This window comes from Akebia trifoliata, chromosome 3, assembly GCF_017979445.1.
Source record: "Akebia trifoliata isolate Shusen 1 chromosome 3, ASM1797944v1, whole genome shotgun sequence".
NCBI classification, from domain to species: domain Eukaryota; kingdom Viridiplantae; phylum Streptophyta; class Magnoliopsida; order Ranunculales; family Lardizabalaceae; genus Akebia; species Akebia trifoliata.
Window position 1 is genome coordinate 16537367 of NC_141377.1, and position 19780 is coordinate 16557146.

The following is a 19780-nucleotide window of genomic DNA, read 5'->3' on the forward strand; positions in this document are numbered from 1 at the left end:
ATTAGTAATCGTAGATTGTGAAAATTGCATTTAGGATTTTATTAAAAATTTGTGGTGAGTTTTCAAAATATAGAATTCTTATGTTATTTAAAAATTCACGCCAAAAATTGCATGTTTGATATGTTTAATTGTATTTTTAACAAATTATACGTGGGTAGGATATTTTATCGGATTATTTCTGCCAATTGGGTCATGTACACCGCTCGGACCCTGTTTTAATATAAGTTTTGTATTTTTTTCGAGGTTTTTGATAGAAATGAATTTCATAGTTAGAAAAACGATTTACTATTCAATTAACTCATATTGAGTTGATGAATATCAGAAAATGGATGTTTTATTGAACAGATTGAAAATTGTAAAAATCGAAAAAAGGGAAAAAGGGTATGAAACAGTAAAATGTTAGAGTCACACCCGAGGGGTGATGTCTGCATTTTACGTTGTTGTGCTGTGTGTAGGTTGGTGAACAGATATCCAGGGATAATATTATTGGTTGCATGTTTATTTCCTTTCTGTTAGCGCGAGGCGCTGTTTACGTTTCCGTTATGTTATTTATTTTAGGCCGGGTGGCCACACTTGCATGGTAGGAAACTGGATATCTATTCTCAACCTTGTATTGTTAATTTCTCTTTTATTTTTCAAATGAAAATAATATATATATGTAACTATTTTGTGAGTTGTTAAAGAGTTTGTGAATGCCTGAAGGGATAGTGCGTCATATCATCCGGAGTGGTGTACTATCCTGGGATGTACGGTAGGGACCACCAAGCTCATACGTGGTATGGGACGCGTATGAGAATGGAGTCACAACTGGAATCCGGGATATTCTTCTCTATCTTTACCAGTGAACTTGTAATGTAAAGGTGGTCGTATACGAATGGTTTGTATATTTGGGAATCACATGTACGCCTGATAGGCATAGATGAAGATGATTGGTCAGTGATCACTAACAATCTATAGTAGTCGAACGTTTTGACACATCGAAAAGAGACCCATTGCTTACGGTCATGTCAAACGGCCAGCCTGAGCCGGATAAATGGTCAACCAAACGTGGTAAGTGCAGCGACCGACCACAAAATCAGGAACTAAAAGCCAGAGAGAAATTGTAACATCATGTCCCGACTAGGAGCGATCCAGTCGTGAATCCCAACACTCTAATTCCAATACTCTACCATTGTGTATTATGTATCTGTTGCTTATTTTGATATATAAAATGAAATGCATGTTTATTGTTTCCATTTGATCAATTAGATTTGTATAAAAAGATAATGTTATAGTGAGTACTGCTGATCGATGTAATGTGAGTTTTAAAATGTTTAGTTGCTCATCCCTGACTATATGTACCAGTTAATCGTAGTTTTCTTCTGTAAAACTTTGTTTATTTTAAAATGATTCAGTATGCTTATTCGTTCATGTTAGGAGGGGTTATTGTCATAAATTGTTTGTTTCCCTACTGGGTAACCATTGTTACTCACCCTTTCCTTCTCCATTTTTTTTAGTTTCAGATTCAGAGCTTAGCGAGGCAAGTATAGAGTACGAATGAGGATCATCTGGTTGGTCAGATAGACAACCAGAATTCGTCACCTGGTAAGTACTAGGGCTATACCCCCTAGTGGTGTTAATTCCCCCAAATAGTTTTATAGATTCTGTCTTGAGTGTTAGGATTTCTGTTAGAGTGAGAAATTTTGTATAATCCTGTATTCTAGTTATTCTTCCGCACTCTGATCTTTCGTATGTTATTAGACGTATATAAGCTTCCGCTAGTATTATATTTTATATATGTATGCAGGATTGTATGTCGGTTATCAGGTGCAGGTTGAACGCCTTGGAATGCTAACATAAACAGAGGAGACCATGCCAAAATTTTGAGGTGTTACATAATACCTCAAGATCTGACATGGGGATTTGTGTTAGCGTTCGGCGGGGCGCCACACCTAAGCTAAATTCTAGAACCTTAAGGTCGAGATAACGCATCTTCTCGAAATTGTGAGTTTTGTTCCTCGAAAACTTACGAACCTCTATTCTTTTTAAGAATCCTCAATTTTAACAAGGGCTTAGTTTTTGAGGACTGAATCAAGTAATCATATACATATATTTGGAAATGAAAAATAAAAATTATAAGGACTCGCTCAATGCTTAATGTTTGCCAATGGCGATCTTGAATTCTTCGAGTCTTTGACAAGTATGTCTCGACTATTGAATCTTCTAATTAAGCTTTTGAGTTCATTGAATCGTTGTGTTCTCTCCTTCCATCTTCTCCCTTTTCCCCTTATTATATGAATACACCAATGTGTGTGCAAGGAAAGGATTTAATGGTGGGAATGGGATCAAGTAAGAGATTTACATAGGTTAAGGGTAGGCTCACCTCATACTAAGTTCTCATAGAGGTTGCTTTGGTTGATGGTACATTCAACAAGGACATAATCCTCCAATGGTGTAGAAAATGCTCTTTAAGAAGGAAGAGGGGAGCCAATGATCCAACACCCACAAATGAACTTAAGAGATGAGTTTTATAAACATTTGGAGGGTTTTTCGGGAACTTCTGGTAGCGCTGGGGTCATTACCAATGACACCAAAGGCTCAATCGTCGAAAATATAATCATTGGGTACTTGCTGTCGACGACATTGGGAGCTGCCGTGAGTTCCCTTGATGGCATTGTGAAAATTACCAAAATACCACTCTCAGTCATAACTTTCTCACGAAAGCTCCGATTGACAAACCATTCGGGAATCTTGTAGATCTTAGTTAGTAGAAGGTTCCCAAACTATCACCAAGGGGTGGGCTAGGGCCTATGGGGGTTAAATTACAAAAATACCCTTTTCCCATTTATGACCAAAATGAACTTTTAAGAAGTTCGGTGATGAAATGGTTCAAAGGTGTAGTAGATCTTACCTATATAAGGTTTCCAAATAATTACCAAAGAAAGAGGATGGTCTTAGGGAAGTAAAATTTCTAATGTCTCCTAAATTATCAAGAGGTATGATGAAGGAATAGGTCAAGGAAAGAGTTTTCATAATCAATATGGGTCACCCAAACAATCAGCTAAGTGTTGGGGAATGGTTTATGTGGCCTCATTACCTTTTAGGCTTTGTGCGCACATGTTAGAGCTTTTTTATTGAGGTAGGTGTGGTTGAGCGATTTTATTGGAATTTTCATATGTCTTCAAATGCAAATCGATCTAACACTAGACATTAGTCTCGGGATTGACAAAATATGGAACTAATACTCATGCATGAAGATTCCAAGTCTTCCCAATGATGGTTTCTAACCCATGGACACTTCTTAAAAATTGAACCAATAAAACGTTACTTCCAAGTGAGTACATAATCTTCCTTTGATGCCTAGATATTAAAGATGGTGGAATCCTTGGATAAAAAAATCCAACAAGCAACCTCTTGTATGGGCTTGCTCATTATCTTGATTTTTTTTTTTTAAAAAAAATAAAAAATTATATTCCATTTTCCAATAACTTCTCTATAATTTCCTTTACATTCAAAACTCCAAAAAAATTAGTTTTAAATGCTTCTTTGTGGTCATATTGGTAACCATCAATGGATAGGAGGGACAGGGTGCTTAACACCTTCTTTGTCCCTCAACCGAATTCCCCTAATTAGAACGCAAAGTAGACCTTTACCTATCCTTTTGGATATGAGAGTCACTATAAGCCAAGAAAAATGAATTCAAAACTATTTTAGTGCTGTCCATTAACATTGAAACTCTTTGAATAGTGGCAATCCCAAAACCCCAAATAGATGAGCTCAAACCTTCAAATGATTTTAAAGCCTACATATTTACATTTGGAATTAAGATGAAAACAAGATAGAAAATTTATTGAAGAACATGGATCCACCAAGAATAGATCAATTACACAATTAAATTATAACCTCTTTGAAGCTCAACATAAGAGCATGATGATGCCTTAGGTTGGAAGATTTAACTTTGGAAACTAAGTAAATTATATTAAAGCTAGGATTCTTATGCTCAAAGGTGTGAATCCCAACTACCCAATATTTAAGTTAAGCATAAACCATCTTGAGTCTTATTGTATGCCCTATCTAGATTAAGCATAAAGGGTACAAAGTACTCAACTAAGGATTGGATCCATAGGGGTTGGATATACCTTGAAGATAATTCATTAGGCAATAAGCATAAAAATAAAAGAAGCTAATTAAAAGCATACACTACAACAAAAATGAATTTTATTGACTCGTAAAAAAAAAAAGAATTGATGACTATTTATTGAAAAATTGTCATCTAATGTCCAATTTTCACATGAAAAAATTAATAAAAATGTTCAATGATGGTTATTGCAAAAGCACCATCCAATTCTAAACCTTTAATGACAGTTCTTAAAAAAATCATCTTCGTTAACTAAAGATGGCATTTTTTTGAATCAAAAATCATCTTATATTCAAAACATTAGAGGACATTTCAACAAGAAAACATCATCTAATGTATCCAACATTGACGCCAAATATAACCCAAAACAATTAGTATAAATAGGATGATATTTTTAATAAAATCGTCATCGAATATGGTACACATATGATGCCAATTTTATAATAAGATGATAGTTTACTGAAAGATCATCATCGAATGTACCACAAATAAATAAAATGATAGTATAATACAAAACTGTCATGTAATGTTTAAATTTATTAAGTAATAAATAAGAGTAATTGGTGCAATAAATTTGGTATGAATAGTTAGAAGAAATAAGATGACAGATTTTTTACAATCATCATCTAAGTGGATAGTTTCCTAAAAAACCTATTGTTACTAAGTTATTGAGGAAAGTTTCTTGACGCATCACACCATAGTATCCAAAACATGACATGTTCCATAGTGTCGTAAAGGACAAAAGTCTAGGAAGTTTGAGAAAGAGCTTTAAAAAAAAGTTAATTTTAATATTAAATTTTAAACGTAAAATTGAGAGTTTGGTAACCGTTTATTGTCAACACGTTAGATCATGCTAAAAAAAAATAAAAAAAATTATTACTTTTAATTTGATTTTTCAATGAAATCTAGAAGGCTGAGGTGGTTTTAGATCACCAATAGTAATATCCATGTGGGCCTAATAACTAATAGTAAGATTTCATAACTTACTGCATTAGTAAGTCTAGTCAATTTTTCAAACATTAGTTTAGGTTGTTTTTTTTATTTATTTATAAAAAATGGAGCAACTTCATTCTCTATCGTTTGCGCCCAAACCTCTCTAGCTCCCTCTTTGTGCACGAGAGTCTCTCACAGCAGATTGCTTTCATCCTAGGTTGCAAATCTTTTTTTATCTTTGTTACGAAGTCGATGATTCATTTGATATGATTTGATCTGTCATTTAATCGATCTAATTCATTCGGTCTCTTCATCGACCATATAAAGTGAGTTTTTTTAGGGTCTGTCCCCCCGTTTTGGTTCAAAACAGATACAGAAAGAAGAAGAAGTGCTGAGAAGTTTTATTTTTTATTTATTTATTGTCGTCTCTATGAAGCTTGTAAGTCTTTTCATCTCGCTATGTATATTTATAAGCTAAAACAGGAAAAAAAAATTCAAATTTTTATTCGTATTTAGATCAGAATCATGGAATCTTAATGAAAGCACTTGTAAAACCTACAAATTAACTATATTGATTTAATACCCATTTGACATTGTTCTATAGTTGCTCTTGGAACAACTAACTACCCTACCACGGAAAAAAGCATCAAAGAGAATCATGGTTTTGGAATTTTGTACATGGTTGCCAGCCAAGTAACCTAACTATTGAGAATCCTTGTAAATCCTCCACCATTGACTCACGGGATCCTCCTTAATTATACACTACAACATTTTTGATCTACAGCGGCAGATTTTTCCGCCGCTACAATGTAATTTTTCCGCCGGTAAAAGCTATTGCGGCGATGAGCAGGGGAACCAAAGATCCGTCGTAGTTTCCTCCGTCGTTAACTATAGCAGCGGATAATGTATTCCGTTGTTGCAAGTAGTACCTTTAGCGGCGGATACTAATATCCGCTGCAATAGGTCAGATTTTTAACAAATAGAATATAATAAATATGGCAGCGGATATTAAGATCCGCTGCAATAGGCAATTTTTTAATAAATAGAATAGAATACATATAGCGGCGGATATTAAGATCCGCTGCAATAGGTCAATTAAAAAAAAAAAAAATATAACACATGTAGCGGCGGATATTAAGATCCGCTGCAATAGGTCAATTTAAAAAAAAAATATAACACATATAGCGGCAGATATTAAAATTCGCTGCTATACGCTTTTTAAAAAAAAAAATTATTATATATCCTTCAAAAACAATATATAAAGACGGAATTTGTATCCACTGATGTAATTTTTTTTCATATATATATATATATATATACATTTAACCTGTGTCCTCCAACCTGTACAGATTAAAAACTTTAAAATAAATAATATAAGAGAGCTGCTATTGCTACACTAACTTTTATTAATCCCGCACTACTACATAAGTAAATCACCAAAGAACTGCACATGTTTATAGTTTAAACTAACATTTTTATTCAAGAGTCAAGACTATATTGACAAAAAGGAATGGCAGTTTCTGTAGTAACAAGTTAATTAATTCTGCACAAAATGCTAAAACTAAAAAAGCAATATTCTGCATGAATTTTCTGAAAGTTCATGAGATTTTTTGTAAACTTGGTCTAATAGAAAGTTCATGAATTTTTCTGAAAGTTCATATTCTGCACTATGGGTATACCCTCCTTGGTGAAACTGTGGGAAGTTTTTTGGGGTATTCAAATGGCTATTGATTCTTATATTGATGAGGTCTCCACTGGACTGGACCTCTTCTAATGTGGTTGATTGGATGAATGGAAGAATTGATAAACATAGAGAGCATTGGTAGTGTCAATATCATTAAAAGTTTACTTGTTTAATATTATGTATGATATGATAGCTATAGATTTTTCATGTAAAAAAATGTGGGCTTTCTTCAAAATATTCAATAAGCTTACTTAAATGCCTCTTGTAACCTACAAAAGGCATAGAATTTTCCCTTAAGGGCTTTGAGCCTATCTACATGGAAATACCTTTTTCATACCATAAACACCTCTGAAGATTGAGAAATGCAGAATAAATATGGTAATGCGAAAGAGAAAGTAATGTCAAACTCTTCCAATTCACAAGTAAAACAAGTATATAGATCTAGCCAAGGAAAACAAAGGGCAAATAAGATAAGCAACAACTGCTAGAAAAGGTTGATTTGATTGATAATCAATAATTGAATGAAACACGAACGTTGTGAGAAATTATAAGAGAGCAGTTTAGCCTTTTTATAAGAGAGAGATATATATAATATAGGATTGGGGAGTCAATTGTGCAATGTGGAATGGAAAGAGAGTTTCTTCTACGAAAGAGAGAAATGGGGACAACCCAACCGATGCATGAGGCCAAGTCTAGATAGATGGAGCTGTAAACTTACGCGTACACCAAATAAAATATAGAAAAACCCATCATTTATTCTCACAAAAGGGATCAAGAGCAAAAATTTATCATACCCATTTCAATAAAAATACAAATACCCACTATTTATTCTCACAGAAGGGATCAAGAGCAAAAGAATATCACATTCCCATTCCAATAAAAGACTTCCATAGCTAAAACCTATGTCACAGATACATGAACATACCACTAAAATAGATAGGAATTAGAAAACAAGATCAAACCCATCAAAACAAAGTCTAAAATGAGAATATTGAAATAAGCATAAAAGTACCATCTTTGTTAATAAAACTAGAACTTAAAAAAAAAAAAAAAAAAAGACTAATTTTTTGCTGAGTACTAAAGATGAAGTCTTGAGCAAACTACCTGACAACATCCTGATCTTGAGTGAAGCAAAATTTCCAGATATGGTTGTCCCTGATATTGCACTTTGCAGCATTTATTTGCTGACCCAAGATTCCAATTGAATCACAAGGCCACCTAACCCTCTTATCTCCAAGAAATCATCTCTACAAACCAACTGATGTCCACAAAACCCTTTTTTCAACTCCAGAAAAGAGGAATTTTACAAGGAGAATAGAAGAACAAAGATTGGGTTTTCTACAATTGTTAAGTAATTTTCAGTTGGATCTATGGTTAGTAGATGACCATGCAATAGCCAACAATGAATATTCTCACGACTCACGAGTCTACAAACCAGCACATCACCCAATAACCATCTACATCATGTCTTTTCACCTTGTACATCAACCACACAACTTCCTTCTCTATCACAGTTGCTGTTAAACATCAAGAATGGAGAAGAGCTATGTCAGAGGAATTTCAGATACACCTCATCACCATGAAGCATTAATATATTATAGTTATATGTTAAGAGTCTATTGTCGAGAATTTAAGGTTTTTAAGTTCTTTTTTCTTCATTAGATAATTCAACTTGCGTAAGTTAACACTTTCTTATTTGTGATAAGAAATACGTATCTTTACCCAGAAATGCACAAAACAAGATATTAAACAATTTTGTTATATTGACAGTGATGGGTGATAAATTAAGTATTAATATATTTTGTTATACGGAGAACTTTATTAGTTGCTCTAGCATACCATTGTGTGGTATATTTGCTTTGAAGTATACTTATTGTAGAAGTCTTTAAATCTTTATATGCTTTGAAGTATGCTGTAAATTTTTATGCCAGTAATATATATGCTTTGAATTATCATGTTTATTTATAAAGAGTTGTTTATAAAGGGAGACACAAGGATGACAAAAAAAACTCGTGGTGTCATGGACATTACCAAATCAGCCAATATGCATGGCTGGTGGACTGCCTACAGTATGAACCAAATTCCTTGCTTCTGCCCTTGTACATGATTAAATTAATTTGGTAACTATCTGTGTTGTCCTCTAGCATGTGAGATTGGTTAAGTTTTGGTTGGATCTGAATATTGTTCATTGGAGTAGGTTTATTTTGTATTTCTTACAAAAATTTTATCACAATTTAAAGCTACTTACCTATGCTAAATATTCAGCAAGTTAACTTGATGACTTGGACAATATAAAAATGTTGCTTGTCAAGAAGAAACAATGTAAATAGATTGAACATGGCAAAGATGAGGATATTGAGATGGATGAGTGGAAAGACCAAAAAGACAATAAAATTACAACTGAAAGCATTTGTGAAAATTTATGTTGAATGAGATGAAAAATTTATATTTTTCATGCATACAAATGTATATTTTTCTCCGAATATCATTTTCTACTACTTTCTATAAACATGGATTCACATAAAATGAATTGGTTATAATGTTAAAATAAAATAGTATACAAAAGAGGAGTTCTTGTGAGTTGGACAAGTTGAAATGTTGTGTGGGTGTGTAGAGTGGTAAAGCTCTTCCTGACTTTATGGTAAAGAAGAATATGCAAAGGTGGGATTGTTGGGCAGTGGTCTGATATTGGTGGGAGTGGGGTGTTATCATAGATGGCAGTTTTTCAAATGGGCTGTTATGACTACTTAACTATGTGTGGATCTGGTGATCATAGCAACTGAAAGAGCTTTGACTACAAATTTTATATGGATATAGTGATCTCTATTGAAAGAGCTTTGACTGCAATTTTGATAAGGTTACAACAAACAGATTGAATTGCCTAGTTGTCATTAAACAACATCTAATTGATGTTATATTAGGTGCTGAGAACAATGAGAAACTATAAGATTAATTAACCAAGAGTTTTTGAGATTGGTGGTGGTGCCATAATGTTACATTGACTGCCAACCTTCCCTAGTTGCTGATATTGGTGGTGGCATCCAGTGTATGAGATGTGTTGTGATTCAAAATAAGATGGTGTTGTGCAGAACCTCTAATATGATGGCCTTGATCAAGACAAGCCTGTAAGTGCTTCTAAGACACCGATATGGAAAAATAGTCGAATCCAACTACTAGAAATCACATTAAGCTGATTTTTGTTTTTTTTTTGTTTTTTTTTTTTTTGTCCATAATAATTTCGAAAGTTCTATTCACATTATAATTAGAGGCTAAGAAGAACATAAATCACAACCACAAAAATAAAAAGTGTAGCCAACTAAGGCACATATTAATGTGTTAAGGATGGATGGTCATAAAAATGTTAATATCGTACAAAAGTCTGACCTTGAAAGATTTAAATCCACAATTCGTCAAGTGCTTCGCAACTATCTCTCCTAATTCGGTGTAGCCTTGGCTTCAGATTCAGGCGATACAAGTGTTGTCTCTATTGCAAGATTGATACTAACAGAAGATACCTGAGGTTAGCCATATTTATAAAGTATCACTAAATGTGCTATAGTAAACTTAAAACAACAAAAGAGAGATAAGTTTCATTGCACTATGAACTAATACTTCAATAGAAAAATAATGAATTAGTTTACCAAACATGCTGTAGTTTTTCTTATAAGTAAAATGAATTACATGAATTAAAATCCGAAAAAAAGAAAAAAAAAATATCACTGGTCTCCGTATTTAAAGTTGAGAAGAGTTGTTATAGTTCTCACCTGGCCAAAGATTAAAACCAACCAACCATTCCAAAAGACCAATCTGTCGAAGAGGGGTAGAAAATATACATTCAACAATATATAGTCTCACGTATGCACGTACACATACCTTTATTGTACCAACTAGACCATCCATAAATCCAAGAAGAAACCTTGTAATAAGTCTCATCTATTAGTAAAAGTTGGTGTGTCAATAGTAACTCTCATAAATAAATAGAGACAAAATGGAGACAAAAAGAACAGTACACCCATATGGAAGGAATGGTATACACTTCATATGTGAGGCCTAAGAGGTTGAGAAAAACTCATGATTGCTCGTGCAAACATGCAAAAGATATACACTTCAGGTAAGAGCACCTACGAGAATGGAAGGAATGGTAGCTTGACCTTATGTAGATGGTAAGAAATGTTAGACCAACTAATAGGCATGGTTTTTAAACTTTTCTGAGACCGAGACGTATCGTCCGAGTTAACTCGGTATCAAAGCTAAACGAGACCAACTCACAAAGTCATTTTTTGACCGAGATTTATGAGTCACGTTCAACTTTTTTATGATCTCAGTGCCACTACCATTAAACTATCTAAACTATTTTTATCCATTATGGTGGTTCTAACATGGGGTAATACTCTATGATTAGAATAATCACAATGTGCTAATGCTCTCTGTGATTAGAATAATCCATCCTCTGTTGGTAACAGATGAGTGCATTAAGACTATCAAGCAAGTAAAGAATAAATAAAACATTATAAATATAATAAAAACAAAGGACATGAGCTTTCTTAGATCGTCAAGGGAAATATTGGCAACCTTTTCTCCTATTTTTATTCAATAAAACCTTCTTACAGCGATAATTCATGAGGTGCAAAGTTTAAGAAATCTCACTATAATAGCAAGGGGAAGAATGGTTATGGATAATATTTGATCTTCCAAGCAACATAATCTAACCATAACAACCCAAGTGGAATACAATTGCCAATGTAAGAAATGAAGTATGAGCATAGAATATTTAGAGCATGTTGTTATACATAAGGGGGGTTAATGTCTTGTATGATCGTCATTATCATCAAAGTTTCTTTCAATTTTGTCTAAAACCATGTCTTTTTGTTAATTCAAGTGTGATCATATCCATTAATTCTCATTACCTCAATCCACTTTCTTTTTGGTTCAGTTTGAAATAAAAAATTATTAAATTACAAAAAAAAAAAAAAGAAATCACTAATTGGCAATTTGGTTCAATCCTCTTGAGGATTCACTGCAACTTTGTGAAATTACATAAAACTAGCCTAAGTTGACAACCAATACCACTAAACAGGTTAATAATTCAATAGTAAATCAAAGAATTAGATAATGAAAATGAAGTATAGAACTAAATCCTATGGGAATTCAATTGATATGTTCTTAAAACTAGCTAATAGATCAACTACAAAAAAAATCCCAATAATTATTCAAAGAATCTAAGGTTCCACCTAGAAGACTCTTGGATAATTTCTAGGTTGGCTCTGATCAGTAGAAAATACTCAAGAGTTTTATTATTTGAAGAAAAAAATTATTTTTTGAAAAAAAAATCTCAACAACCATAGAGGGCCTAAGATTTTCCCATTACCACAAACAGAAACGGAAATTTTCCTAAATTTTTAAATCAACAAGACATCAAATTTCCATATAGATAGATCAAACTTAGATTAAACTATGCCATACAAATCCTCTCTAGTTCATCCATCTAAAAACAAAGATCAAATCAAACTTACTAAAAAAAAAGTTGTTTGATACAAAACGCAGAGGCTGATACAACAAATCCCAGGTCAAAAGTTTAAAATAATGAATCCGAAATCAGTGGAAGACGATTAGAGAACAAAAGCTAAGAAATCAAAATGAGAGACAAAGAAAATTGTAATAGATCAATCCAGATTGATTTAGGTTTAAACAATGTACATTTGGATAGATTTCCTCACCAACGAAAATCCTTGATGTCTTAGAAACCACAATTCCAAGTAGGAACAACTTTGCATTAACTACATTCAGATAAAAAACCTTCAAGAAAGTTACAAAAACATATTCTAAACCTAATCTTCAAAAACTAACCTAATGGAGAAAGAATTGAAGAAAACTTAGCATTAGAGAATCATTCCAAGATTTTTGGTTTTCAACAAAGCTTGAGATGCACATCAGCCATCTCTGATTCTTTGAGGTGGATTCAGGTTTTTTGCATCTACAACAAACATTCAATGCTAACAATACACAATATTAATCAATCATATTCATATATAGTTCTGAACATTTAACATTCTATGATATAGAGTATCAATAAAAATTTACAAATCAATACAAAATATATAGAAAACTCAGAGCATTTTATTAGTATGAAATCAGCACTTTATCATCATTCTCTCTAATTCAAGTCAAGAAGATCTAATTATATCATCCAGGACTTTTCTTGCTTCAAACCAATGGTTAGTGATTCCCAAAAGGGATCTCTAGAGAAAATTATATTCATCTTTAGCACACCATTACAGATCTTTAGTGAAATATGTACTATTTTTCTCTCATAAAATTATATTCAACTCTGTCTTCAACATATGGGCAAAAAACCCTGATTTTTCTTCCCAAAACCTACTAGCTTTCAACCTCCACCTAAACCCAATCTTGTTCTTGAGCTTTCAAAAATCAAACCTCATGAACAAGATAAAAATATAAACTATTTTAATAGAAATACAAGAAAATCCCTTTATCCCCAATCACCAACAATAGATTCCTCCAAAACTAAAAAAGACCCAATCTTACCCAAACATGAAATTAAAATGGGAGAAAACAAACCTTTATAAGAAATTCGATGGAGAAAGGAGAGAAACCCTAGGGTTTACTTCTATGGAGGAGCTTAATACCCTTTGAAATCGTAGAAATCCCTTCAATAGAAAGATACCCTTTGAAATCACGGAGTTTGTGATCGAAAATCTTGAAATCAAAGGGTTTCTACTTGAAATCGAAGGTTTTCTACTTGAAATCGCTGAGAAATATACCCTTGGGAGGTGATGATACCCTTTGTAAGAGCTCCAAGCAAAAAACCATAGAGAGACAGCAATTCTTCTCATTATCAACCTTTGAATCAAATTTCCTTGAACTATTGTAATAGGATCGAAGCATCGATCTCATTAAATCGAACTTCCAAAAATTTGACGACTTATTGCACACAAACCATGTCATCGAATTTGGATTTTTTTACGTGGTGAGAGAGAACAGAGAGTGCAAAGAGTGAGATAACAGAGAGCATAGAGAGAGAGAGAGAGAGCTAAGAGAGAGAACGAGTCTCAAAAAAGAGACTCCAACATATAAAATTTGTGTTTTTTAGGGGCGGATATGGTTTTCCGCTGCTACATGTATAGGAATCAGCGGTAACAAATTTAGCGCGATTATTTTGCTGAGCATATGAGATGGTCCTATGGCAGCGGATAAAATTATCCGCTGCAATAAATATATATACTACAGCCGATTTGATTATCCGCTCTTATAAATCTTCATTATTTTTTTTTCTTATATGAGCAGGTCCTTGTAGCAGCGGAAAAAATTATCCGCTGCAATAAATATACATACTACAGCTGATATAATTATCCGCTCTTATAAATCTTCATTATTTTTTTTTTCTTATATGAGCAGGTCCCTATAGTAGCGGAAAAAATTATCCGCTGCAATAAATATACATACTACAGCTAATATAATTATCTGTTGTTATAAATTACTGTTATAAATGTATGCATGGGTCTTTATAGCGGCGGAAAAAATGATCCGCTGCAAAAAATGCAAAAAAATATCACAATACGCTATGCATGAGTCTCTATAACGGAGGATAAAATGATCCGCTGCAAAATACAAAAAATATACCATACATGAGTCCTTATAACGACGGATAAAATGAACCGCTGCAAAAACTATACCATATTGCAGCTGAAATAATCATCCGCTGCTATAAACCGACGCTATAAGTCAAAAATGTTGTAGTGATAGGAGATGATTGTAAATGATTATTTCCCTTTATTGTAAATATTCTTTCCTTTTATTGTAGATGTTATAGCTGTACAGATTGTAAACAATATAATAAATAGAGAAACTCACCAACGTCAAAAGTGTGGTGATTTGTAAATCCTTTCATGGTATCATAGCATTATGTGATCAACTATCGGCAATGGATCGTCTTGTTGATGATACGGACAAATTTCATTAGTTTCTTCGGGGGTTGGGTGCTGATTTCTCCACCTTTTCTACAGCCCAAATGTCACTTACACCCTTTCCCCCTTTCACCGATCTGGTTTCTAAGGCTGAAAGTTTTGCCATTTTCCAAAAATATCTTGAGCAATCCCCTACTGCCCCTGCTGCGCTCAACGCCACCCATAGTTCCTCTTCCAACTCTTACGGTGGTGGTCACTCCAAATAGTCTCGTGGTCGTGGTGGATACTAGCTAAACAATGGACCTGGTCGAAGCCGTCGTCAATACAATCCCTATTGCAAGATATGCAAAACTGAGGGCCATACCGTTGATCGTTGTCGAAATCGCTATGATCGAGCTGATGCTCAACTTGCTAAAGCATGTACTACTGCTTGCTCTCTTTCAACTGAAGCCGAATCTGATTGGTACATGGACACGGGTGCCTCGGCACATATGACCCCTCACTTGGGTAAACTGGACACATCAGAACCTTATTCCGGTAAGAACTGTGTACTTGTAGGCAATGTAGCCTCTCTTCTAATCACCCACACTGGTAGTGTCTCTCCCTCTCAAAATATTCAACTGCTAGATGTGCTTGTTGTTCCCCATCTCACCAAAAATCTTTTATCTATTTGTAAATTAACAACTGATTTTCCATTCACTGTTATATTTACTAATGATCAATTTATTGTATAGAATCGACAAACAGGAAAGGTGGTGGCAATCGGTAAACGAGAAGGAGGTCTTTATGTGCTGGAACGCGGAAATCAGGCTTTTCTTTCTGTTCTTGCTAAAAAATCTTTACGTGCCTCATTTGATTTATGGCATGCTAGACTTGGACATGTCAATCATTCTACTGTATCTTTATTGAATAAAAAGGGCCATTAATTTCTTACTTCTTTGCTTCCAACTCCGAATTTATGCTCTACATGTCAATTTGCAAAAAGTCATCAATTGCCCTTTACTTCTAACGATAGTAGATCTAATTCTGTGCTTGGTCTAATTCACTGTGATATTTGGGGTCCATCCCCTGTTAAATCAAATGCGGGTTTTATTTATTATGTGTTATTTATAGATGACCACTCGCGTTTCACATGGCTTTACCCCATGAAACTAAAGTCTGATTTCTTTGATATTTTCCTGCGCTACCAACGATTTGTGAAAAATCAACTCTCGGCAAAAATAAAAATATTTCAAAGTGATGGAGGAGCTGAATTCACCAGTAATCGATTTCATTTTCATCTTTAGGACAATGGCATTCATCATCAAATGTCATGTCCTTACACCCCTTCCCAGACTAGGCGTGCTGAACGCAAACATCGTCATGTGACTGAAACAGTCTTGCTCTTCTCTTTCATTCCCAAGTTTCCACTCGTTTTTGGGTTGATGCTTTCAGCACTGCTACTTACATTATCAACCGGTTGCCCATGCCAATCCTTTGTGGTATTTCACCTTTTGAGGTTCTATATGGTAAGTCTCCTATTTATGAGCATTTTCATCCCTTTAGCTGTCGCATCCTTGTTTACGTGATTATGTTTCTAATAAATTTTCTCTTCATAGTTTGCCTTGCATTTTTATTGGTTATAGTCCATCTCATAAAGGCTTTCGCTGCTTGGACTCTGCTACTTCTCGTATTTACATTACTCGGCATGGTCAATTTGATGAGTCTTTCTTTCCTTTTTTAGATTCTTCACATGCATATCCCTCTTCGGAGTTGGTTCTCTCTAACTTTTTAGAGCCATGCACTTCCATTTCTACTCCTCTGGCTCCATCGCCTGTGACCAATGTCCCACCGTCCCTTACTGACCCATGCACCATCTGTGATAAATCTCCTATTTCTGAGTCCATGCAGGTTTCTAGTCCATCATTTATTTTGGATCCTACTCCACGTGAGCCTCACGATTCCTCAAACTTTGGAGCTCCCTCCCCTGCATCAGGCACATCCATCTCAGTGTCTAATCCAGCCCTACCTACTCGTCACTCTATGGTCACTCGAGCTGGTGCTGGGATCTTCAAGCCCAAGCATCTAGCTCTATTCAGCTCCGTGCAACCTTCGGCCCTTATCTGTGATGATTCTTCTATTTCTGAGTCCATGCAGGTTTCTAGCCCATCATTTATTTTGGATCCTACTGCACGTGAGCCTCACGATTTCTCAAACTTTGGAGCTCCCTCCCCTGCATCAGATACATCCACCTCAGTGTCTAATCCAGCCCTACCTTCTCGTCACTCTATGGTCACTCGAGTTGGTGCTGGGATCTTCAAGCCCAAGCATCCAGCTCTATTCAGCTCTATGCAACCTTCGGCCATTCTACATGCCTTACTCAGTACTACCGAGCCTAAAGGATTTCTTTCTGCTGCTAAGGATCTGGCATGGCTTGCCGATATGGATGCAGATATTACATCATTGTTCAAGAATGATACTTGGGTTCTTGTTCCTCGACCGCCCAATACAAATATTGTGGGATCCAAATGGGTCTTTAGGACCAAATATCATTCTGATGTTTGTTGATCGGTTCAAGGCTCGCCTAGTTGCCAAGGGTTACACACAGCTTCCTGGACTTGATTATACTGACACATTTAGTCTTGTGGTCAAAGCTTCCACTGTCAGGGTTATTCTTTCTCTTGTTGTATCTAATCGATGGCCCTTACGTCAACTTGACGTCAAGAATGCCTTTCTTAATGGTATTCTTTGTGAAGATGTTTATATGGAACAACCTCCTGGCTATGTTGATCCTTGGCATCCTCTTCATGTGTACAAATTAAAAAAGGCTCTATATGGTTTGAAACAAGCTCCGAGGGCTTGGTTTCATCACTTCAGTACATTTCTCTCACAACTTGGTTTCTCTTGCAGTCGTGCTAACACGTCCCTCTTTGTCTTCAATAGGAATGCCGACCTCATCTATCTGTTGCTCTATGTTGATGACATCATCGTTACCGGGAATAACTCGGTACTTCTAAACCACTTCATTCAGCAACTGCACTCGAAATTTGATTTGAAAAGGCATCCTCGGCATCCTCTTCATGTATAAAAATTAAAAAAGGCTCTATATGGTTTGAAACAAGCTCCGAGGGCTTGGTTTCATCGCTTCAGTACATTTCTCTCACAACTTGGTTTCTCTTGTAGTCGTGCTGACACGTCCCTCTTTGTCTTTAGTAGGAATGCTGACCTCATCTATCTGTTGCTCTATGTTGATGACATCATTGTTATTAGGAATAACTCGGCACTTATAAACCACTTCATTCAGCAACTGCACTCGAAATTTGCCCTAAATGACTTAGGCTCCTTAAGTTATTTTCTTGGCCTCGAGGCTTCTTCTTTCCGGATGGACTCTTTTTTAGTCAAACCAAGTATGCTCATGACATCCTTGCTCGTGCTCAGTTACTAGATTGTAAGCCTGTTACTACATCGATGGTTGTGTCTCAGCGCCTCTCCTCTAACGGTGCACCCTTTTCGGATCCTACTCTTTATCGCTATTTAGTTGGTGCCTTGTAATATTTGACCATCACGGGCCCAGATCTTGCTCAGTCTGTCAACTCCGTCAGTCAATTTCTTCATGCTCCAATTGAAGAACATTTCCAGGCCGTCAAGCTTATTCTACGCTATGTCAAGGGCACTCTTCAATTTGGCCTAACCTTTTCTGCATCATCCTCTACTGGTCTCATGGCCTATTCTGGCATTGACTAGACAGGGTGCCCTGATACTCAATGCTCCACCTTTGGTTATTCAATTTATCTTGGGGACAATCTTGTCTCCTGGAGTGCCAAAAAGCAGCTTATAGTTTCTCGTTCCAGTTGCGAATCCGAATACCGTGCTCTTGCTCATACTACTGCTGAGGTTCTATGGCTTACACATCTCCTACGTGATCTTAAGGTCACCGTCACCCATTGGCCCCTATTACTCTGTGACAACAAGAGTGCAATTTTCTTAAGCTCGAATCCTGTTTCTCACAAGTGCGCCAAACACATCGACCTTGACTACCATTTCTTACAAGAACTTGTTGTTGCTGGCACCCTTTGCACTCAACATGTTTCGTCCAACTTGTAGATCGCAGATATCTTCACCAAAAGTGTTTCCCAGCCACTATTTACCTTTTTCCGATCCAAACTTCGCGTCGGCTGCAATCCCACGCTTCGCTTATGGGGGGGGTATTGAGAATCCCTGTAAATCCTCCATCATTGACTCACGGGATCCTCCTTAATTGTAGGAGATGATTGTAAATGATTCGTTCCCTTTATTGTAAATATTCTTTCCTTTTATTGTAGATGTTATAGTTGTACAGATTGTAAACAATATTATAAATAGAGAAACTCACCAATGTCAAAGGTGTGGTGATTTGCAAATCCTTTCATTAAGCACCTTTGATTAGGGGTCCAACTCAAAAGGGTTCTAGCTTGGGCTACCAAACTAGGTCGGGGATGTCTAACTTATTAATGCGAGTGAATCAATGATATCAAATAAAGGGATAGATTATTCTACTACTTTAATTAGTCATAAAATAGTTCAATTTCTAGCTTTTTTTTTTCGAATGCTCCCATTCTCAACATAAATTTTTTTTATGATGCTTCTTATAATTAAGGAGTAGTTTAAAATTAGAATGGACTTGGACTATGAGATAATTTATTTCATTTTATTAAATAAAAATAATAAATAAAATTAAACTTAAATAATACTTGACGATGTTCCATGACAGTGCCACACTTCGTTATTAGATTACACTTGGCTATTGGATCTTGTGAAGGTTCTTTATATTCTTTTATTTTGATGCACTACCATGTCGATAGCTTTAATCATCATCACTGTTTTGAACCTATTTTCCTGTTATCCGTTAATGTGTATGCTAGTTTAGATCAATCACAATCTTTTCTTCTACTATAGGATCTATTGAAATGGATTATAATTCTAAGATGTCGATTTTTTTGTCAACTGCTGAATTCTTTTAGCCCAATTTAGGTGTGTCTTGATTTGATGAGATTGAAAGTTTGACTTCATAATTCAAGGATTTTATGTTAATGTGTTGATAGTTCCAAGCTTACCATATGACTTTGTTTAGTTTATATTGGTGAGAAAAAGATCGACGATCAT

The 19780-nt window shown here is 35.1% G+C and overlaps 1 long non-coding RNA gene across 1 annotated transcript; it reads right to left on the reverse strand.

Annotated features, from left to right (window-relative positions):
• Positions 1–6427: 6427 nt before the first annotated feature.
• LOC147406069 (uncharacterized) lies at positions 6428–13808 on the reverse strand. Its single transcript, XR_015176270.1, has 3 exons — positions 13314–13808; positions 10119–10667; positions 6428–8251 (listed from the first exon to the last, which is right to left on the reverse strand). It is a non-coding gene; the product is annotated as an uncharacterized LOC147406069 (long non-coding RNA).
• Between the last annotated feature and the right edge of the window lie 5972 nt (positions 13809–19780).